The sequence below is a fragment of the Microtus ochrogaster genome, unplaced genomic scaffold, assembly GCF_000317375.1.
Source record: "Microtus ochrogaster isolate Prairie Vole_2 unplaced genomic scaffold, MicOch1.0 UNK4, whole genome shotgun sequence".
Lineage (NCBI taxonomy): Eukaryota > Metazoa > Chordata > Mammalia > Rodentia > Cricetidae > Microtus > Microtus ochrogaster.
In genome coordinates, this window is record NW_004949102.1 from 16,575,754 (window position 1) to 16,585,023 (window position 9,270).

Below are 9,270 nucleotides of genomic sequence, written 5' to 3' on the forward strand. Positions count from 1 at the left end.
TCCACAAAAGGCAGAGAAAAAGTTTGGAGAGTTCTGGGGGGGAAGGGGGGAGGGGAGGGGGCAATGTGTGGGAGGAGGGGGAGGGAAATGGGAAATGGGGAGGAGGCTGAAATTTTTTTTTCAACAACTAAAAAAAACAAAAAAAAAAATAAAGAAAAAAATTCTGCTCCCAACTTTTTTCTTTAAAATATGTTTTATTAGTTACATTTATTCATTCATTTTACATCCTGACCATAGTTTCCCTTCTGTCCTCTCCTCTCCTCCCACCCCACCTCCCCACCCACTAATCCTCCTCTGTTTCTGTCCAGAAAGGGGCAATGTTAGTATTTGGGCATCTGTACTGGCCTGCCCGTAGGGTCCTGACAGGATGCGTCCTCAGCGGTAGCTAGTAAGAGCACCTCCTGTGCACATTCTCTATGTTCCTTTTTAAAAGGTGGGCCTGCCCACCTCCCATCGCTTTCTCTTTTTTCTCTTTCCCTTTCTCTTTCTCTCTCTCCTCCCTCGCTTTTTCTTTTCCGCCACTCTTGTCCCCAGGGACTTGTCTCTGCCTCCCTCTCTGTCTCCTTCTCTACTCCTTCTCTCTCTCAGGGAACCCTGATTGCTCTTCCAGCTGATGAGGGAGAGGGACTTGATTGGGGGAGGGGGAGGGAAATGGGAGGCGGTGGCGGGGAGGAGGCAGAAATCCTTAATAAATAAATAAATTAAAAAAACCCAATACATCTCCAGTGTGAGCTTTGTATGGCATGACTTCTCTTCTAAGCTTTTTTTTTTTTTAAAAAAAATTACAATGGGCAGGCTTCCCATTGGTGTCAACAAAGTACCGCAAATCAAGTTGAGTAGGACTAAGCTCCTCCCCACGTGTTAAGGCTTGGTAAAGCAACCCAGTATGAGGAATAGGTTCCCCCAAACCTGCCAAAGCGTCAGGGACAGGCTCCCCTCCCACTGCTAGAAGTCCCATAAGAAGACCAAGCTATACAATTGCCACATCTGCTTCCAGCTTTTATGATAAAGTTTCGATGTAAAAAAAAAAAAAGAAAAGCAAGATGTCTTAACTGTGGGGCAGGAAAATGTCTTAACCAGTGGACAGTTGTGAGATCAGTCATGGGACCTTGGGCAATCTCGAAAGGAAATCAGATATGTGGAGTAAGAAAAGTACAGTTTTATCTGTGTCTGTTGATGATCAGAGGGCCCTTCTTGGTTATCTGTCCTTGGGGCCACAGATGGGTTGTTCACACCGTATCAAAAACTAAGGCACTGAGGTATTTGCCCATCTGTGCACTAGTGAAGGGTTTGCATGTTAAAAAGACCAAGACTTCATTTTCATTGTGGCTTTGGCCTCTACTATAAGTTTTTTTTCTTTTTTTTTTTTAGAGGATCTTGGGAAGAAATATTGCAAAAAAGGCAATCTGATTCACCATGATTTGGGAAGGAAGAAGGCTCACCTTACTCTACTGGTGTGACACCCACTTCATAAATATAAGAATTAAAAAATTTACAATGCAGAATGTACTATGCTACTCCCCTTCTCTTTGGGACAGCTCACTTCTTGGCAACTTTTTTTCTTTGTTAAGTAAACTGCTTTAACTGCGAGTCTCCACTGAATTTTTCCTTGAAAAGACAAGAGCTGAGAAACCCCGCTCATAAGAAAGCACGTCTTCTCAGTGGTTAGCTAAGTCTTTCATCGACAACAGAAACACTCTAAGTCTTTCACCCCTTGCAAATCTGCTTTCAATAGTTTTATAGGAATTCTGCACAACACTTATTGAATGCTTGATAGTTCGATTGAGAAACCAGTACTTATTTTCTGAGCATTAATCAAGGCCTTACAAAAATACAGTAAAATAGATCTTAGAATTAAGGCAAGTCAGCAGTGAGTTCTATATCTAAAGGGCATTCAGTTGGCATTGTCTCCACTCCTATAGAATTGTTGTTTGCCAGGTTTTAATATGTTATCAACCATGCTATAGTAAGCAATCTTTTAGACATTTATACCAAGGCTATTAAAATCCCATACATAACTACAGCTACCCACCTCACAGTATCCTGGGCAGCAGCCATCCTTGGAGAAATCTCACCTTGCGTTTGCAGTTTGTGTAGATTTGGGTTGTTTTTAACCAATGCCATCTTAGAGTTTGTAAACAAGAAGACTTCTATCCTTGCTTGCCTCTCTGTTGCTGTGATGAAACACTGGCCAAAAACTACTTGGGGGCAGTTGATTTGACTTCCACTTGCAGTTCGTCATCCAGGGAGACCATCACAGGGACCCAGGGCAGAGATCATGGAGGACCACTGTTGACTGGCTTGCTCCCATGACTTGCTTGCCTGCTTTCTTCGACAACCCAGGACCACCTGCACAGGAATGACACAGCCCACCTGGAGCATGGCTTCCCCATCAATGATTAATCAAGAAAATGTCCCACAGATATGTCTTCAGCCCAACCTGCTGGAGGCAGGTACTCAATTAAATTCACCTCTTCCTGGGTGACTCTAGTTTATGTCAAACTGATAAAAACTAACCAGTACAAACTCCTTTATATATTGGCTGTTAGCTTTAAAGCCAGATTTGTAATTGACTCATGGCATAAAATATTCTAAATGTATCCTCACTACATATGGGGAGTTGGTTCCATGGACATCATAATCTGTGGTTGCTCAACTCATAGACTTATATTTGCATATAATATATGCACAGCTTATAATATACTTCAAATTATTTCTAGATTAGTTATGCTATCTCATACAGTGTAAAAGATCTGTGAATAGTTGTTATACTGTATTGGTAAGAGAATACTGACAAAAAATGTCTGTCTACACTTACTATAGATACAAGACTCTCCAAGTTATTAATCTATGAGTGGAAGATCCATGAACATGGAGGGCCTGCTATATTTGTCTGAAGCTTGTTGTTGGTTCTGCTTCATGTCTTTTTAAAAATCATTTTAAGTGATTTGCTGTGTTTTAGAAATCTTTGTTTTTAATTGTGTGTGTCTGAGTATGTGTATATGTATGTATGTTCACATGATGGCAGGTGCCAGTGCAGGCCAGAAGAGGCCGTCCTGTAACCCGAAGCTGGAGTTGTAGGTGGCCGAGAGTCACCTGACATGGAATCTGGGGACTGAATTTGGGCTCTCGTCTTCAAGAGTAGCATGTGCTCCCAGTTGTTGAGCCATCTCTGCTGATTTGTGTTATTAGTGTGTTTTGTGCAAGCCTGCCTTCCTCCCTCCCTCCCTCCCTCCCTCCCTCCTTCCCTCTCCTCCTTCCTCCCTTCCTTCCTTCCTTCCTTCCTTCCTTCCTTCCTTCCTTCCTTCCATCCTTCCTTCCTTTATTTATTTGCTTTAAAATAGAGTTTCCCAATGTAGCCCTGGCTTACATGAAACTCACTCTGTAGACCAGGCTGGCCCTGCGATCACAGAGACCCACCTGACTCTGTCTCCTGAGTGCTGGGATTAAAAGCATGCTCCATCATGTCTGGAAATAAATCTTTCTTAGTATACAGCAAGGTGATTGGTGGTTACTTCCTTCTCTGCCCTGCACCCTTCCTGATATGGGGAAGAGCCCCTTTTAGGCCAGTGCCACCTGAGGATTTCCTGGAGGTCCCCCCGCCCGCGCCCCGTACTCCATGGAAGAGGAAAACGGAGAAGAATATGAAAGGAGGCAAAACGTGGGGAAAGCAGAGCAGAGACCGTGGGACTGATGGACTCGATGAAGCGTTCTCTTGCTGGAACAAAATAAAAGATTCCTGATTAACACAGTTAAGAACACACTGCCCTCCCATAAAGAGCAAGAGCATGAATAAAAAGAGGGCAGAGAGGAATCTGATGCACACCGAGACCAGGAAGAAACAAATGCAAAGAAGTACAGAAGCCACCCCTGTAAGTGCAGCCTGCACCCGGCCAGAGGCTCAGTGGCTGCTCTCCCAAGGAAGTGCCCCCTCCCAAGTGTGATCCACCACTCTGCAGGCTTTGAGGAGGAGCAGCAGGGTCAGCCAGCCTGGCCCAGTACTGCACCTTTGCCCGGTGAGGAGGACTGGAGTGCCCCGGCTCTGACATTTGAGACTGACTTTCCCGGTAGGTCCTTTGTTTTTAAGGTGACTGTTGCTTTTGTTGTGTTGTGGTTGTTCCTAAAGCAAACCTTACCTACCTTGTCCTGAAGGTGTCATGACAACAGTAAGCTGTCTGGGTACTGTCATGAACATCCATGATTATTTATTTCTTTATTTATTTATCCTATTTTGTTTGGAAGTTAGTTTAAAAAAAAACAGTTCTAGAATTTGAAATTTTCAGGTTGTTAAAAACTAGCCCTGGTTTTTTGTTGTACTGTACTTTTGTGGTTATTTCCAGAATTTCTCAATAGAAAAGAAAAGAAATGTAAAAAACAAACAAACAAACAAAAAACTAGAGCACCAAAGTGTATTAGTTTTTTGTCTGTTACTAACGTTTGGTGTGTTGGAAGGAGGTTTAGTTTGCCTCCTGGTTCTGTTCTGGAGGACAGGGCCCACATTCTGCACTGGCTTTCTCTTCTGGGGTTTGTGCACAATGTTTGCGTGTAGTAATATGAGCGGCAGGGCTGCGTCCCCAGCACCCAGGCCGCCTGCATGGCTAGCTTATGCCCCGAAATAACAACACACAAACTGTATTCATTTAAACACTGCTTGGCCCATTCTCTTCTAGGCTAATTCTCGCACCTGGACTAGCCCATCTCTAATAATCTGCTGTAGCCCACAAGGTGGCTTACCAGGGAGATTCTAGCCTACGTCCATCCTGGGTCGGAGCTTCATCGCGTGTGCCTCACCTCTGCCCGCAAGAGTGGAGCATCGTGTCTCTCTGAGGCATCTGCCCCCCGAGAGGAGAGCTGTCGAGTCTGACCTCACTTCCTCTTCCTCCCAGCATTCTGCTCTGTTTACTCCTCCCACCTATGTTTTAACCTATCAGGGCAAGCAGCTTCTTTATTTAATTAACCAATGACCTTCCTCCATCATTTGCGTGCACATTCATGTATGTGAGTGTGGATGTCTGCATGCATGTCTGGAGGGCAGAGAACAAGTTCAGGTGTTGGTCGTTGCCTTGCGCCTTGTCTGAGACAGGATCACTACGCTACCCTGCTGTGTACAGCAGGCTAGCTGGCCTGGGAGCCCCTGGCAGGGCTCCTTCTCCGCTCTGGTCTCCCAGTGGTGGTGCGCTGGTACCCAGCCTTTGTGCAGGTGCTGGAGATTCAGGTTGTTCAGCTTGCACAGCAAGTACTGCACTCATTGAGCTGTATCCCAGTGCTTCCGGCAATCATCTCTTGCTTGCAGAATCTTAAGGGGGTAAAGAACAGCGCATGGCAAGAGACGGATCATGCATGTATCTTCCCTGGTCTCTTTCGTAAGAAACCACCAGCATTCATTCATGAGGACTCCATTCCATGGTTTATTTATTTAGTACTAATCCCCTCCCGAAGGCCCCATCTCTAAATGCCACGATGGATTAATTTTCTACCCTCAGGGTAGAAATTTCATACCTCAGGGTGAGGGTTAAACTTCATTCAACCCATGCGCGCTTGGATGATACTCCCAAGCCATGTCCAAACCATAGCACAAGGTGTAGAAGGCTGTAGGTGGGCACCATGCCTGTCATTAAGTAGAATTCATGGGGCTCATGTTACTTTCTTGAAGCTGCGGTAATAAAACGCCACACACAGTGGCTTACCACAATGCATTTGTTCATCACATTTCCGGAAGACAGAAGTTGAAATTCAGTATTATTGAACTAAAGATCAGGATATTGTCTGGGCTATGCTCCTTCTAGGGAAGCATGTGCTCCTCTTGGGGAGAACCAGTTCTTTGACTCTTCTAGTGTCTCCCGGTCACTGGCGCGCATTGGTTTGTGGCCCGATCGTTTCAATCAAGGGCGCGCATTGATTTGCGGCCCGATCGTTTCAATCAAGGGGGCGCATTGGTTTGCGGCCCGATCGTTTCAATCAAGAGCGCGCATTGGTTTGTGGCCTGATCGTTTCAATCAAGGCCAGTATCTTCAAATAATACTTTTCTCCCTACTCTCCTCACCTTTTCCTCTGCGTGTGATTTCCTACTGATTGTTTTCTAGACAGGGTTTCTCTGTCACTCTATAGACCAGGCTGGCCTTGAACTCACAGAGATCTGCCTGCCTCTGCCTTCACAAGTGCTGGTATTAAAGGCGTGCGCCACCACCGCCTGGCTCCCACTGATCTTAAGAGAGATATATGATTACATTTGCGATTCATCTGGCTCATCCTAGAGAAGCCTTTTGTCTCAAGACCCTTAATTTGACCACACATTTGAAGAGACTATTACAATATAGGGTAATGCAAATAAGGATTTCCTTTCCTATTTGTAGATATTTTATTATTTTTCTTGCCTTATCTCTCTAGCTAAGATCCAGAAGACTGTATTGAATAGGAGGAATCAGAGTGGGCACTCTTGTCTGGCTCCTGATTTTAGAAGGATGTTTTGAGTTGTTTTTCTATTTAGTATAATGTTGGTATACATTTGTTATACATAGTCTTTATTATGTTGAGGTATGTTTGTTCTCTTGCTACTGTCTTTAGGACTTTTATTATGAAAAGATATTGAACTTTGACAAAGGCCTTTTATGCAGTTATTGTGATTATGTGACTTCTGACCTTGAAGTTAAAAGTTATCCTGCCTCAGTCTCTAGAGGGTTGGAGTTACAGACTTAAACCTCCATATCCCAGCATAGCAGTTTTATTTATAAGAGCCCACACTAAGACACAACCCAAAGTTCCATCAGTGGATAAATAGAGAAGCACATTTAGTGGTACCTCTATACAATGGAATTCTATGAAGTAACAAAAGGGAATAAATTATGTATTCTTATGTGCTGGGTAGTCATATATCTACTTGATACAAGCTAAAGTCATCAGAGAAGGAAACCTCAATTAAAAAAAATGCTTCCTCAATATCTGTTTGCAAGTCTGTAATGGCATTTTTTAAATTAGTGATGGATGGGGCCCCGCCTTTTGTGGGTGGTGCCACCCCTGGACAGGCAGTCCTGGTTCTATAATAAAGCAGGCTGAACAAGCCATGGGCAGCAAGCCAGGAAGCAGCACTCCTCCATGGGCCCTGCGACAGTTCCTGCATCCAGGTTCTTGCCCTGCTTGAGTTCCTGTCTTGGCTTCCTTCAAGACAGACAACAATATGGGAGTGTAAGCCAAATAAACCCTTTCCTTCTGTCTTAGGGTTTCTATTGCTGGGAAGAGACATGACCATAGCAACTCTTATAAAGGAAAACATTTAATTGGGGTTGGCTTATAGCTTCAGAGGAGTAGCCCATTATCACCATGGCAGGATGTGGTGGTGTGAGGGCAGACACGGTTCTGGAGAAGGAGCTGAGAGTACCATATTTTAACCCCAAGGCAACAGGAAGTGAACTGAAGTAGGCATATCTTGAGCATAGGACACCTCAAAGCCCACCCCAGGTAAGGAGGATATACTTCCTCCAACGAGGCCACAACTACTTATAGTTACTCCCTATGAGCTTATGGGGGCCAATTACATTCAAACTACCACACTTCCCAACTTGCTTTTTGGTCCTGGTGTTTCACCACAGCAATAGAAACCCTATCTAGGACAACATATGAGTATGTCAGTGAGTCTCAGAAGCATTGTGCTAAGAGATATGTAAGTCCCAATAGGCTACATGCCTTTTAGTCCATTTAGGCAGCATTGTGGAGAGGCTTCACTGGGATTGGAAACTACAGGACAGATGACCATAGGGGGCGCTAGTGACGAGGGAGAGCAATTGGCCACAGAGGGGCTGAGGGAACTTTCTGGGCAGTGGTTGTGCTTTTTCCATTACACTAGTGGTTACACAACTGTACTTGTTTGCTAACACTCATCAGACTGTATATGTAGAAAAGGCTGAATTTTGTGGTATGTAAATAATAACTCAGAAAACCGGCTTTAAAATGAGAGGTGTTCTTTTTATAGCTTGTCAAATGAATGCTTCCTCTACTTCTTCCTCTTTAAAATTTAGATTTTGCTGTGCAGATATGAATACAGAAGAGATGAAGCTCCATCCCTCCTACTTTCTCTCTTACCCTCCGTCTTCTCGAAGGTGATGACCATTCTGAGATTGGTGTGTCTTATTCCTGTGTGTGCATTTGTCCTTTTGGACATCTATATGCACCATAAATAGAATACAGAAGCCATGCCTTTCATTTCAAAAGCACAGGGCTGGGAATTTCCTATATACATCTTTTGCATCTTATTTTAATCACTTAAAGTTGTGTTTCTGAGAGTCATACATCTTAATATATACATATGTAATGAATCTATTTTAATTTATGTAGAGTATTCCACTATATGAATATATTATGGTTATTTAACATTTTGCACCAAGGGAATACTTGTCTCTAGATTTTTTCATTATCAGAAGCATTCAGTGAACATCCTCCTGCAAGCTGCCTTTTAGTACATACATACGCATGTCTTCAGGTGAGGGGCCTGAAGTGTCATCTTTGTGTTTACAGACTTTCAAGTAGTCTTCCATAATTGCATTGATTATATCCCACTACCAGTGTACCTAACATTTCATGTAGCAGACTTGTTAAGGGTTGGGAAGCAATACCTAGTATGTATGTTTTAAATTACAAGTAGTAACATAAATAGTGTGTGATGTCAATTATCTTGCTGGATTTTTTCCCCATAAGCTGTCCACCTTGCTTGTTGAGACAGAGTTTTTTTCTCATCAATTGGAATTCACCAATTGGATGAGGCTGGAAGGCCAGTGAGCTCTGGGGATCTACGTGTGTGGTCGTTTGAATAAGAATGATCCCCGCAGGCTCATGTGTTTGAATGCTTAGCCATCAGTCAGGGAGTGGGACTATTTGAGGACTGTGAGGTGTGGTCTTGTGGGAGGAAGTATGTCACTGGCGGTGGGCTGTAAGGTTTCCAAAGGTCATGCCAGGCCCAGTCTCTCTGTCTCTGTGTGATTTGCAGATCAAGATGTAAACTTTCAGCTAAGTCTCTAGCATGCCGTCAGGCTACCCACCATGAGGATAATGGACTGAACCCCTGAAACTAAGCAAATCTCCAGTTTCTTATAAGAAATGAAATGCTTTTTTTTTTGATAAGAGTTGCCGTGGCCATGGTGCCTCTTCACAGAAACGCAGCACTGACTAAGACACTGGGTCTCTGTCTCCCCAGCACTGGCAACACAAGTGTGTCGGACCACAGCTGGATGCTTACTCATGTTCTGGGGTCAGACTCAAGTCTTTAAGCTTTTACCTTGA